The 14,643-nt window shown below is 41.2% G+C and overlaps 1 protein-coding gene across 2 annotated transcripts in view; it reads right to left on the bottom strand.

Moving 5' to 3' along the window:
* Window positions 1–14,643, bottom strand: part of LOC147697737 (coagulation factor X-like) — an 824,358-nt gene that overhangs the window by 648,945 nt on the left and 160,770 nt on the right. The gene's annotated exons all lie outside the window — the stretch shown is intronic.

Genomic DNA, 14,643 nt, shown 5'->3' with positions numbered 1-14,643 from the left:
AACATATCCCTTATGAAATGGGGCCATAAGTTCTGATCTGTTCTGATCTATCTATCTATCTATCTATAGTGTTTACTGCCTCCGATGAAGCGTTGAAATCGTTTTCAGTGAATAGTTCTCTGCTCTGGAAACCTACGTTTAACAGTTAGTCAATTGTTTAAGCCGTTTTCCACAAGTCCTCTTCAGAGGAAAACCATTCCATGTGCTAGGTTAAGATTCTTGTTTGTTAAGTTAATAAGTTTTAGTCTTGTGTTCTTAATATGAGCAATGCCATGCATTACATCTCAGTATTTCTGTAAATTAAATTAATTATTTGTAAATTGGTTAGAAATAAAGAACCTAAATTAGGACTATAGCGTAATTGATTTATTTATTACATTAGAGGAGTTAGAAAACCCTAGGTATCATGCAATTGATTTGTGATGTGCTTATATTGATTAGGAGGATATTTGGATATTGATTCACTACTGCCTGCTCATAAAAAGCATTTTTGTGAACATTGGTAACCTCTTCCCATTTGCAAATGGTTTACCACATTATTAACGTTTTGCGACTAGATTTCAGTTTCAAAACATTAGTACATAGTTTAAAGAGTCAGTATCTGTAAGGGATGCCCTTAACATGCCCCTTCCAAATAATAAATCTGCATTTATTCCCAAACCTAATTAGAGAATCAGTGAAATTCAGCAACATGTTACAAAATCTTTATTTGGATTTGGTGAGAAAAAAATGCCATTTTGCGGCAGAAAAGTTCTAATTTTACGAGTTGGAGCCTTAGGGACTGTAAAATTGCTTGATACATGAGGTGCCTTCATAGTCTGAAAATACTATGTTGAACATTTTGTACAGTTGCGTAGTCCTGAAATTTCTGAAGGTGGGGATTTAAAGGAGAGAAATGTATTTGCTTGTTGTGTGAACCTTGCTATAAATGATGTTCTGTTGATAACCAGACCAAAAAAAATAGTTGAAAACCACAGAAAACTTCTTAACCCCTTCAGTGCTCATGACAAGGTCAACTCGTCATTGGTTTTACCTGCCCTGTGCTTATGATGAGTTGACCTTGTCATGAACAATGGGGATCCTGTAAATCCAGCGCACAAGGGGAAAACCCCCTAGCAGCCAAGGTGTTAATTGAGAGATTTTTATATCCCTCAAAAACTCAAAGTCAGAAGTCATTAGAGCAGGAAAAAGTAGAAGAAAGGGTATGACTTCTATGTTCAGCAACAAACTATATTGCTCTGCTACTTTATTTCTGCATCCTGGAAGTATGGTCTTGAAATTATGTTTTTGGTTCCTATAGATGGTAATAACCACAATCTGGAAATAGCGGGCAAACCCCAAAAAACTGCTATTAAGATGTGTTTTGGAGTCCTTCCATTATACCGCAGATTAATGTGCATCATGTGAATCTAGAAAACATGCACGCTACTCAACATTTGCTCTTCTGGTTCATACCTTTACATATCCAAATGCTTTTGTTCTGCTGCCACTTTCTGGCTGAATCTTCATATCAACCTTGTGAAGATGGTGGCTTGAGCGCGCGTGGGATGGCTGCTGTATTCAGGAGTTCCGTGACAGTGAGAGGCGCCAAAAATCCTCCAGGCATCCATTTCAATACTTCGGACCAACTGGCGGTGGCATCATGTGTGGGAACATGCCCTGCACCCCTGGGGATGTTTTTGGTCGATTTGGGTGAGCCTTGGGTGTGTTTTTTATTCCTTTAACTGCTGTTCGCGGCTCAATGAGGAGCCGGAGCCGCCATATTGTATTTTCCGCTCGCTCCACCCGTTTCCAGCCTGATGTCCAAAAACAGTTTACTCCACAGAATTATGCCTAATTCACCTCCAGATTAAGGTTTTCTTCGTTTTTTTGGATTTTTCCATTCATCTTCTCTATGCCTCTGCCTGCCTTTTGACATAAACGGTGCAAACGCCTAGTTTATTTGCAATATAGTTCTTGATCTTCATTTGCTCTCTGCGTGTTTCTTCACTTTACCTATATTCAGTGCATACCAACGCAGTTTTGGTGCTCTTGTCATTGACGGTCTATTTTCTGCACACTGCTGGATGGAAATGCCTTGTTTCAACCGCAATAATGCTAAACAGTCTGATGGTGTGTCAATAGAGGACCACAACCCTTTCAGTGTTTTGCAAAATAATATGCAGGAGGCAATTCTTGAGTCTGTTATGACTGCTGGTGGTGCATCTTCTATCACGCCCGTTCCAGATCCAAGTCGACCACTAAGATACCCTCTGTTTCTGCTTCTGGAAAGCGATTAAAGAAGAATTCTCCTCCGCCAATGAATCCCTCTTCTTCAATCTCTATGGAACTTTTACTAGAAGAAATACGCTCCCTCAAGCCCTACATGGTAGAAACGAATTCTCGTCTCCAAAGCCTTGAGGATAACTGGTTGAATACTGAACAAAAAGTGGAAGATCTTGAACAAAGTGTGGATTCTGTTAAGGCAATTACTGATCAGGTTCCAGGCATGCATAGAGAAATTCAGCATCTTAAACAACAAATTAAAAATGTGAAAAACCGAAATAGGCGTAATAATCTACGCATTTATGGCCTGGCTGAAGGACTTGAAGGTGCAGATCCATTGTCATTTTTTCAAACCTTTTTGCCAACTTTACTTGGTTTTCCTGAACACCCTCCATTGAATATTCGAAGAGCGCACCACTTGGGGCAGAGTCCTCATTTTTCCTCAACGTCTACCTCCTCCATAAAACCTAGAGGAATTATCTTGTACTTTTTAAACTATACTGATCTGCTCAACATTTTCTGAACACATGTAGAGATGAAACCATGGACATTCCTCGGCCATGATATTTTCCATCATATCAAACTATTTCTTGTTATTATTGTCTTCAATCATCTTCCCTGATGTATTTTGTTCTGTCATAATGTCTTTTGTTAACATTTTTCCTTTTTCTTTTTTATTTACTAGATGCAGTTTTATGGTCCTTCGATAGATTTATGTATCCGCCGTTGTTTCTGGGGGATGTTCCTCATCCATTTCTCCTCCCGGAGTCCTTCGTCTGGTGTGTTGCCCTCCCCATGTGGACTCACCCTCCCTTCTCTTATTGTTTACTTGTGGTACATCTTTTTGTTTTTCTCAATTGCCTTATTTTTGGTAATTTGGTCTGCTCTCCCTCTTTCCTTATACTCCCCTTTTCCATTTCCTTTTCTTTTCCTTTTTTTCTTCTTCATACTTCATGATATCTCCCTTTTCACTATTATCTTTCCTGTTTCAACCTTGACTATGTTCTTATTTCTTTACTCTTCTCCCTCTTTTTTCCTCACAATAGTATTTTTAAGATTTTCACTGTATGCCTAATAGCTGTTCATGTAAAGTTTAATAGTTGTTCTTAGAGTTATTACATGGAATGTTAAAGGGATTCACAATCCTATAAAAAGACAACGGGTGTTAACCCATTTAGCCAGATTGAAAGCGGGCATTGCATTAATCAAGGAAACCCATTACTTTGACACTGAACTTTCTAAATTGGAAAGATGTTGGGTAGGCAATGTTTTTTCTTCCCCAGCTCTAGGTAAGAAAAATTGATTTTCAATCCAATCCAATATTCCGGTCGTTTAATACCATAAAAGATACAATAAAAACATTTAAAACACATGAAAGCGTACAATATAAAAAACAGTGCATGAAAACAAGGGACTAATTATATCAGTTCATTAGATACTCAGGTCGCTACGATTCATTACAGTTCATTCCACATATGGCATTTGGAAGATAACCTTTCAATATTGTTCCCCTTATCTGCCACATGGCCATTAAATACTTGGCTACGGCAAAGACGATAAAGTGCAAGGTGCTTGTCTTCAGAACTCTGTACGATTGTAAATAGTTTCTGAAGCCCAGATTCCTACATAATGGTACTAGCCAATACTTTCTTGGTCCGCTGTAGGCAGGGCAGAAAAACAGCACGTGTAGATCGTCCTCCACGTTCATGCTGCACCCAGGGCAAGATTTATCGTCTAGCATAGTCCATTTGCTTGTGAAGGATTTGAGGGACAATGTTCCAAACCTCCACTGGATAAAAAGTTTCCTTGTGGTAACAGAGAATATGATGTTCATGTAGCCTTCAAATCAGAAAGAGTCTTTAATGTCCAGGAATTGTTCGGTAAGGGAGCCAATTTTTCAGGCACACACGATCATAGTTAGGCTCTTGTCTTTAAAAGTCTTGGAGAGCCTTTTGCGGGACAGCCCTAAACAACCACTTTCAGGGTTATCCCACAGATCGGCCAATCCCAGTCGATAGAATTCCCGTTTCACGTAAGCCACCCATGGAATTCTGTCGCAGGTGTTAAGGCTCGGGACGTGCTTCAGATCTTGCCTATAGTGGGAAGGTTCGCTAGTGGACCACAGCCTGTGCCAAAACCTCAACGGCTTTAGAGCCAATTCATCACCTATTGAAGAGACCCCCAAATCTAGCCTCAGTGGTAGCGGGGGTGTGCCTTGTGGTGAAGCCAACAAACGTCTAAGGGAGTTGTTTTCTACCTTGACAAGTTCTGTCCCAGCATTATGACCCCACAACTCACCACCATAGGTTGAGGCTGCTCTGGCTTGGTTTTGTACATCTCCAGGGCTGAACTAACTGGTTTGAAGGTTGATAAGTTCAAAACCTTCAGAATTGCCCCCACCATTTGGGATAACTTAAGACAGGATCTTGCTATCGATGGACCCCATTTAGCCAGATTGAAAGTGGGCATTGCATTAATCCAGGAAACCCATTTGTTTGACACTGAACTTTCCAAATTGCAAAGATGTTGGGTGGCAATGTTTTTTCTTCCCCAGCTCTAGGTAAGAACAATTGATTTTCTATTTTGTGTCACAAGAAACTTCGCATCTCAGTAATTCATCAAGAATCTGACTCAAATGGTCGTTGGGTAATCCTTAAACTCCTCATCAATCAGATTTCTATAGTCTTTTTCAATGTTTATGCACCAGTTAATGTTGATAATGTATTCTGGACTCACATTTCTGACAAACTTCTTTTATTTGATGATGAATATATTGTTTTTGGAGGAGATTGTAACCAAGTTCTTGACCCCATATTAGATAGGAATTCCTCAGTGAGATTTGTCAATACCTCCACCATACGCAATAAATCGTTAATTGACATATGGAGATTATGTAATCCAGACCTTCAAGAATATAGCTTCTAGTCCCCTCCGCACCATTCACAATCCAGAATTGACTACCTTTTTCTCAGTAAATCCCTTTCTCAACATGCCCTGCAATCCGAAATTGGTTGTATTCTAATTTCAGATCATGCCCCAGTTTTTGTTGATTTTGACTTACTTCCTTTTACTCCTCATGCTGGCAGGTGGCGTTTTAATAACGCCTTACTATCCAACCCTAATTTTCCTGGCCAATCTAGCACCTTTGTGTCAGAATTCTTAACCTTGAATTCAACTCCATCTTCTTCCCCTGTAATGATTTGGGACTCCTTCAAAGCTGCGGCTAGAGGATTTATAATGAATTTTGTTTCCAGAAAAAGGAAAGCTTTTGAGGCCCAATCAAATCAGATGCTTACCAAGATAAAACACCTTGAACTCACTTATTATAAAATAAATACCGAAACATCCTTAAAGAATCTTATTAATGCAAAAATTACCTTTAATAAACTATCAACAGAGGCTGAATCATCCTATCTCTTAAGAAGTAGTTCCCGTTACTATGGAGGCCTAAATAAAATGGGAAAATTACTAGCAAATTACCTGAAAATAAGACGTGATCGGACTAAGATAGAAGCCAGAAGGGGCCCCACTGGCAATACATTATTTAAAGATAGTGATATTTTGAATGAGTTTGTCTCCTTTTACACAAATTTATGTACTCCCGAACAACAACCTTCTCCACAGGATATGTCTTCTGATTTTCAAAGTATTCAGCCGCCCTCGTCCTCTTCTATTGATTTTGGTACATTAGATGAAGATATTACGTTAGCTGAAATTACTCAAGCAGTTTCTATATTAAAATGAGGGAAAGCTCCTGGTCCCTACAGATTTACTATCGAATTCTATGCCTCTTTTGCCACTTTACTTCATCCCAATCTATTGAATCTTTTTGATTACTTCATTGCGTCAGGCTCTTCTTCTGGAACTTTTCAAGAAGCCATGATTTGCTTGATACCAAAGATAATAAAGATCCGTCCCTTTGCAAGAATTATGCCCAATCTCTTTTGCAAAAGTCCTCACCCTCCGTATTGATCCTATTTTACCCTATCTTATTGGTTCTGAACCATTGGGTTTTGTGAAGGGCCTGTTATCTTCTGATAATTCAAGAGTCTTTTTTAATATCCTTGGTAAAGCCTCATCTCTTGATTACCCTATTGCAGCTATAGCTTTAGATGCAGAAAAAGCCTTTGATAGGATTGGATGGGACTATATATTTAAGGCTTTAGACTGGATAGGTTTGCCCCCAAAAATGATCTCCCTCTTCTATTTATTATATTCTGGGCCTAAAGCATCTATCTTTGTAAATGGCAAGACTTCGGACTATTTTCCACTCTTTAGAGGAGTAAGACAAGGTTGTTCGTTATCACCTCTCTTATTTATAATTGCATTAGAACCCATTTTAATTAAGATCAGACAAGATCCTCAGATCTCCGGTTTCCAACTGGACACTGTCCATGTTAAATTATCTGCAATGCAGATGACATTCTTTTATATTGTTCCAATCCAGCCTCTTCTATTCCCTCTTTCCTTAATCAGGTAGATTCTTTTTCCCAAATATCTGGTTATCGTCTTAATTCAGACAAATGTGAGATACTCCCTCTTAATATAATGTGCCTCAAACATGATCTTGTTCTTACAGGGTTTTGTTGGCAACCCTCTAAAATAAACAATTTAGGCCTATGGTTTTCATCTAGCATTCCTGACACTTTGAAACTCAATTTTGATTCCATTATCAAAACCTCATCAAATAATATAGAACGCTGGCACCCACTTTTTCTTTCTTGATGGGGTAGATTAGGTTCCATCAAAATGATGTTTTCCCCTCTGATTTTGTACATTCTTTCAATGATCCCGGTGCATATTCCAGGTTTCTATTTTAAGAAAATAGACTCTCTGTCAACAAAATTTCTCTGGAAATATAAATCACCCTGTATCGCCCTATCCTCTTTAAAAGCAGATAAATCCTCTGGTGGTCTTAAGTTTCCAGATTTCAAATCCTATCATTACGCATTCTCTTGAATGCAATCATCTTGTTGGCTTTTCACTGACCATGGTACTCATCCTCCTATTTGGCTATCTATAGAAACGTCTTTTATTTTTACTTTTGATTTCAATGAGTCTCTTACTTTTACAAACTCGATTGCTTCTCTTTGTCCTCCGGTTACTCACATACTCGTAAGGTTCTTACTCCACTTTTACCATCTTCATATCCTTCACCTTCCTCCCTAGATCAACAACCCATTTGGCATAACACTTTACTACGTATAAAGAATCGCACCATTTATTGGAAATCCTGGAGACTCAAAGGATTGTTTTGGATCTCTCAGTTACTATTGGATAATATTCCTTTATCCTTCTCTGCTCTTCATAAGAAATTCTCACTACCATCTTCTTTCAAAACTCAACATGCCCTTCTATTACCCTCTCTTACTCAATATATTAACTCCCTACTATCTACTACTGATTTGCCTTCTAGATGTTCCACTCTTTTCCCTTTAGTAACCTCTTTTCCTTCAGCTAACTCTCTGTACGAGACTCTATTTCTTTCTTCAGATAGAGATAAAACAAAGGCTGACTTGGCTTGGGAAAAAGATATAACGGAATGCTGGTCAACCCTTTCTTGGGATAAACTATGGCTTAAAATTCACAAGACTTCCCGAGCTGCTAACACCTCTCAAACTCTTTATTTTGTTTATCAACAGCTTTTATTTACCTCAACTAAATTGACCTCTTTCTCTTCAGACTCTCAATCAACTTGCTGGTCTTGCCCTTGTACACATGCTTACTTAAAACATATGCTGTTTGATTGCCCCTATATTTCTCGTATTAGGCAATAAGTTTGGGTCCCAAATTAACAACATTTTTTAACACTTCTGCTCCTTTCTCTCTCTCCAATATTTTCTAAGGTTCCTTATCCCCTCAGTGGCCCCAATCTCCGTCAAATTTTAAATTAATAGATTTACTACTAGCAGTAGGACTCCATTTAATAACGTCTAATTGGATACAAGCGGACAAAGTCACCTTTAGAGCATGGTGGAACGCTGTTTGTTTTCATCACAGGCTAGATACGGTATACACCCGTTACAACGCATCTTTTACTCCGCACTACCATTACAACGCGACTTTTACTCCGCATACCATTACAACGCATTGCGCTGGGGGGCGCTCTAGGATAGGGAATAAGTATAATTTACTATCCAACACCTTCCCTAGGGTCCACGGGGACTGGAGTTAGAATAGTAAATTATACTTACCACTATCCAGCACCCCAAAGCGCTATGCGTTGTAATGGTATGCGTTGTAAATACCGCGTTGTAACGGTATGCGGAGTAAAAGTATGCGGAGTAACATGGTACATCCGCTAGATACCAACTACATCTCTCCCGTTTCCCTATCTATCAAAAGAGACCTTTTGTGGATCCCTTTGACTACTTACCTAACTCGGATTACCCCGGTAAACACCGCTGATGAAGTCCGTAAGCCTCCCTAAAGGAATAAGTTGTCTCTTCATGCCTTTTCATTACTTTATTTTAGCACATAACCTTTTACGTGTGCATTCCATATTATAATGGGGTTCTCTATACATTAATTGCTTTGCTTCAGTGAATTAAATGTAATTGTTATTTTCTCTTTGTATTTAGTTATATACATATATATACATATATATTACCTACTGGCGTGTCGCCAGTAGGTATATATAGTTAGGATTATTTGTCTATGGAACTTTTGAAAATTCTATGTCTAATAACTTTGGCGTTTGTGGACGGAATCGGCTGACATTTTCAGGAAAATGGCACATTTTGTTACTGAGCAGCCCCCGAAAATTTGGGGGGGTTTCGTCAAGGGGGGCCGAGAAAAAAGGGGGGTCCCAAAACGCGTTTTTCCCATGTTAATTTCCATAGGGCCTTTGGCCTCACTTTTAGCTCGAACGGCTGAATGGATTTGCACGAAACTTGGCAAAATTGTAGGGACTGTTAGCCCGATGTGCCTTTGCTAGGTCTCAATATATGTGCTCCAGTGGATTTTGAGAAATTAACGTTCAAAACAAGATATATATCTGTAACAGCGCTCCGGGCTGCGCTCCGGTCCGCGTACTTTTCGCGAAACGGAACTTTGCGATGCGAAGCTGATTGGCTCCCCGGTGTCTGTCAACATTCTAAACAGTCCGGAGCGGCCGCCATCTTATCTCTCGGTAGGATCGAGAGAGAAGAAGAGGTGAAAAACGAAGGGGGAATTTAATGAAAGGGGGCAAGGTATACCCCTCTTGACCCCCTAGGAATGTTGTTGGGGTTATTAAAGGGTCCCGTGGGGAAAATAAAAAAAAATTATTTTTCACGGTAGAAGCGCTTCCCGGGCCGCGAACTGGGCCGCAAACTGGTAGCGAAATGGGAATTCGCCATTTTGTGCTTCGTTTTAATTAAATTACTAGGTATAAGGGGGTGCGGGAGACCATTTTGTGCTTCGTTTTAATTAAATTACTAGGTATAAGGGGGTGCGGGAGACGTATCCTAATCCCTTATGTTTTCTGAGGGTGGCTGAGGAGGCTCATATATGTTGATACATGTCTTCCAGCGGCTGTGCGTTTTTTTTTTTTTTTTTTGCTGCGTGACGTCTGTTAACGTTCGATTCGATGGAAATCAGGAAGTGTTGACCACCAATTTGTCAGTGCGATAAAATATTTTGTTATAAATGAATCCTTATTGATAAACATTGTCTGCCCCATCTTGCCTTTTTTCCAATGCCACAATTTTGTCGTGCACGGCAGCCATTTTAGATGCCAGGCCGGTCCCAGGTGTGATGTTCTCTCCTGTGGTCTCCTCCTTCCCCTTTAAACTATGTCATTCTCCCCATCGTTCTAAGTTCTGAGAATGTATTTGCCTGTAGGATTCTGCTTTAGGCAGTTACTTGTGGCTGTGCTTGGCTGAGGCTATCACCTAGCCCTGCGGATGTAGTTTATGGCCCCAGCTGTAGAGAATCCAGACATGCCAACCCTCCCGATTCAGGCGTGAGACTACTGATTTCAGTGCTAGTCTCCCGCCTCCCGATTCCTGCAAGCAAAAACCCGGGGGCATATTACCAACAACTAGCGATAATTTTTGTCTCTAACTTGTTTAGAGAGAAAAATTATCGCCGCACATCGGCGATTTTTATCGCAGATAAACCTTGCTATTAGCAAGGTTTATCGCAAATGCGATAAAAAACGGCCGCAATGCATGAATATCGCTGAAAAGTCAGCGATATTCATGCATTATCCAGCAAATGCTCTTAGCCATGTTATCCACCTTCCATTGGATAACATGGCTAAAAACTGCTCAGGGCAGGTGTTAGCTTTTGGAGATATTCGCGCTTAGCGCGAATATCTCCAAAATTTGGTAATAGGAGATAGCGATGTTAGGGACTGTTTCCAGTCGCTAACATCTTGGCACGCCCACTTTGCATGTCATTAGTGATAGATATCACTGACATGCAAAGCGGGGCCCAAGATGGTCGCTATCTCCTTTTAGCTGTCACTAACTGGAGTTAGCGACAGCTTGGTAATAGGGAGATAATTTTATCTCCGCTTTCTTGGCTTTTAAAGCCAAAAAAGCGGAAATAAACCCCCTTGATAATATGCTCCACGATTCCTCGGGGGTTTCAGCTGACAGGGCTTGGTATTGTGTTACGTGCTAATTCTTCCAGGAAACGTCAGAGGGTCGATGCAGGGGTTCTAGAAGGGGTGATAAACCATTTAAGCCTCATGAACAAGCGCATGGTCTTTTAAAGATCTGTGAAGTACTCGGGGCGGCGGTGTGTGTGTGCCCTCTTTCAGGAGCGGGCGGGGGGGGGGGCACTGCCAGCAACTTGCCAGGCCAGGCAGTGTTCAACACTTGCATCACCCTTTCTCTGCCTGCTATTGCGCTCCATGCTTCGGAAAGGTAAGAAAAAGAACGTGCATTTGAGTTTGAAATGTCCGATCCTGTAGCAGTACACTTGCAAAGCACACACATGACAATAACCCGATTCAAGGCCCCATTCACTCGATTTTTTAATAATATATAGTACTCCAAAAAAGTAGGATTATAAAACTTTATTAACTTTTAAATATAACGAACGCAACAAAAACTGTAAATATATTTAAACATTTTTTGACAAAAAAAAACAACAATGGTCCGAAGCTGTCTTTTGTGCGAATAGTCCCAAGGCAGCACAACGTGCTGAGTTGTGGACGGCACCCAGGTGAAGAACCATCCCTTTTTTAAACCCCATGGTGACCAACTAAGTGCAGGTTTTACATAAAGTAGTGTTTACCTAGAGTGGTGCTGTGTAGGACAGTCTGAATGGAAATTAACCAGAACTATAACGATAACAACAACAATAATATAGCTTTTATGCCTAAATTACGCAAACATTTAGCTAATCTGCTAAAGGGGGGACTCGCCATTTCTTTTGATAATTTATTCACCCATCCGTAGCCTCTCTATTCTCCATTACAATGTGTTTCTTGCTGAAATTAACCAGAACTATAACCATAACAACAACAACAACAATAATATAACTTTAATGTCCAAATTACGCAAAGATTTAGCTAATCTGCTAAAGGGGGGAGTCGCTATTTCTTTTGATAATTTATTTATCCATCCGTAGCCTCTCTAATCTCCATTACAATGTGTTTTTTGCTGTCGCTAGCTGATGAAAAAACTAAAGTGATAACTTCCTCATCCTTATTTTGTCTTTCTTTGTTCCTTAAGATGTTATCTGTGTCAACCTTTTCCGAGAATGCTGATGCGTTAGGGATTTCCATGTGTTTCTTAATAGCATTGGTGTCTGCACACTTCTTTGTCAATTCTGTGAACATGAAAACTGCTTCATAAACAGACGATATCTTTGTTTAGTCATTAGTGTTAAGTGTGTCTGAAACTACAGTGCCCTTCTGTTTTTCTTTCTTCAGGCTCTACAGAGTTTTGTGTGTTGTTCTTTTGAGCGACAATTATTCCAGAGGTTTCAGGTTCACTTGTTTTGTCCGGCAGTGAGTTAACAGCTTTAGAGACTTCATGTTTATTTGCTATGTCCTGCTGTGCGTCAACTGCTTCAGAGACGTCAGCCAGTTTTTGCTACACTGTGCCTTTTCCGCCATTCAGCTGTTTACCGCCCGCTCTTACGGCTACAGCGTCTCGCTCACCATGTAGTTGAGTTGCTCCCACTCTTGCGGTGCAGCGATAGGCGGCTGCCACAGGACTCTTAAAATGGCTGCCGGCTCTTCGGATTTGGGCCTGGTCCAGTAAAATGGCCCTGGGACACCTTGGAACTCGGACGCTTGTCTGCCAGGGCTTGGGTCCTATTCTCGAAACCATCCCCTCAGCCTTGAAGATTCTACAAAAGTCTTGGGGATCTCGACTCCCGCAGGCTTCCGGTGGGGAGCGGCTGCCATGATTGCTTGCAGAATGGCCACGACGGAGCTACGAGATGGTGGTGCTCTCATGGTGACGCCAGCTTCAGTATGAAACATCCAGAAACAAGGTGGGGCTTTCATCGTTTGGGAAAAAAAATGTTTTAATCCAATGAAAAGTGTTATTTTTAGGTCACATGACCTAGTCTTACATCATTAGGAAAACAAAAGTAAAATGAACCAATGAAAAGTTTTATTAACAAGTCACATGACCTGTTATGCTTACGTTACGCGCTGCGCGGCGCGCTCTGGATCGTTTCCGGGAAGCTGCGCCTTGCGCACCGGAGCACTTCCGGGTGCGCTAACGCGGCGCGTCATATGACGCATTACGCGACAACGCAGGTCCAGAATATAGTCAAAATATCTCCACCAACCAGCGGTCGGAGTACAACCGTTTTCAGCAGTCCAAAAAGTTCTGTTAAATCGCAAGAGCGGGAGCAACTCAACTACATGGTGAGCGAGACGCTGTAGTCGCAAGAGCGGGCGGTAAACAGCTGAATGGCGGAAGAGGCACAGAGTAGCAAAAGCGGGAGAAATGGCAACTAAAACGGTAAAGGGGTGCCCCACTACAGCGTGTCTTCAGGTTAAACGGATTGTGGGACAAGGTCCAGAATGGAAGAGTCATCAAAAGGCAAAAAAATCCGCCGGACCTCGGGAGCCGGCCGCCCATGTCGGGGGCGATCTCAGGCCGCACCAGGGCAACACGACTTGGGGAGGGGGCAGGAGCCAAGCGCCCCCTCCCAGTCCGCGCCATTTCACCGCCCCTCGGGGGCCTCCATGAAGCGGTTTAGGGAGGCACCGTATCACATTGTTTTCTAATGCAGTCAGGTGCACAAACGGACCCCACTTACTTTGAATAGTGAAGCTGCAGCAGGTGAAAATAAGGTTTAGACAGTGTTACAAGCGCTGCTTAGAACTCTGAAGTATGGCACTCAACGTCCAGGACTTATGCCATTTGTGTAAGGCAGTGACATCGAAGCAACTCAGGGACCAAAAGCATGAACGAACACTCACGTATGAAAATCTTACTTGCGGAGGGGGCAGGAGCAAAGCGCCCCCTCCCAGTTTGCGCCACCACACCGTATGTAGAAAATCTGAAGCCATCGTTCTACAAACTCTCAACCAGCCTTGGATGGAAAAATCTTAAAGAATGTACAAACTGAAAACCAGTTTTTGTCTGCATAGCATCAGCAGCAACGCTTGCTATCAGTGCATGAGTTTCATGCTCGATCGATTGAGCTAGCCGGATCGGGCAACAAAAAGTATAAAATAGTTATGTAAATAGTTATTTTTTTTTTTTTTGAAAACCTTTATTCATCGTAAACATAGTACACAGCGTCTGCCTACAACCCCTGCGGGCCGGCCGCTATGACAATATACAACCAAGGTACCTTGCGCTTCAATAGTTGACAAAAATAACAGCACCACGATGGACTGGCAAGGAGCCACAGGAAAAGGATAAAGAGGTTTCATTTTATAATTTTGACGATTCGTCCTAAAGTCAGACTGGATAGTTGAGTGGGCGAGCCACATAACAGGATATCCACAAGTGAAACATCGTTATCAAAACACTGGGGCAAATCATTACAATAAGGATAAAAAAAGCGCAGAAGCACATGTCGCCCTGGTTAGCGCCCGCCCAATCAATATAGCACCACAGGAGTTACAATCTAGTTTGTCTACGATATGATAGGATATGAGAGGGATCATTCTATAGCAGCAATAAGAAGAATCTGTCAACATATAGAAAGGCAATTATTACTTGGGAAAAAGCGTATCAGGATATGCGCCCTCAGACAGTAGTAGAAAAGGGAAGGAAGAGCAAGATATGTAATCATTCAGTGACTATGCAGTAAAATCGATTTCGTGGTCATAGAGACAATAAACCATGTGATAAAGACATAGACGCAAAGCGCAAAAATCGTCCCGGGAAGAACCAACCCCAACCCCTCGTCTGACCCAAGATATATAAGGAAGGAAAAAGAGAAAGAAGAAAAAGAACAAGAAGAAAA

Source organism: Lissotriton vulgaris, chromosome 8 (genome assembly GCF_964263255.1).
Source record: "Lissotriton vulgaris chromosome 8, aLisVul1.2, whole genome shotgun sequence".
Classification (NCBI taxonomy): domain Eukaryota; kingdom Metazoa; phylum Chordata; class Amphibia; order Caudata; family Salamandridae; genus Lissotriton; species Lissotriton vulgaris.
The sequence above is the reverse complement of the archived record's forward strand: the minus strand, read 5'-3'. Positions and strand labels throughout refer to the sequence as shown.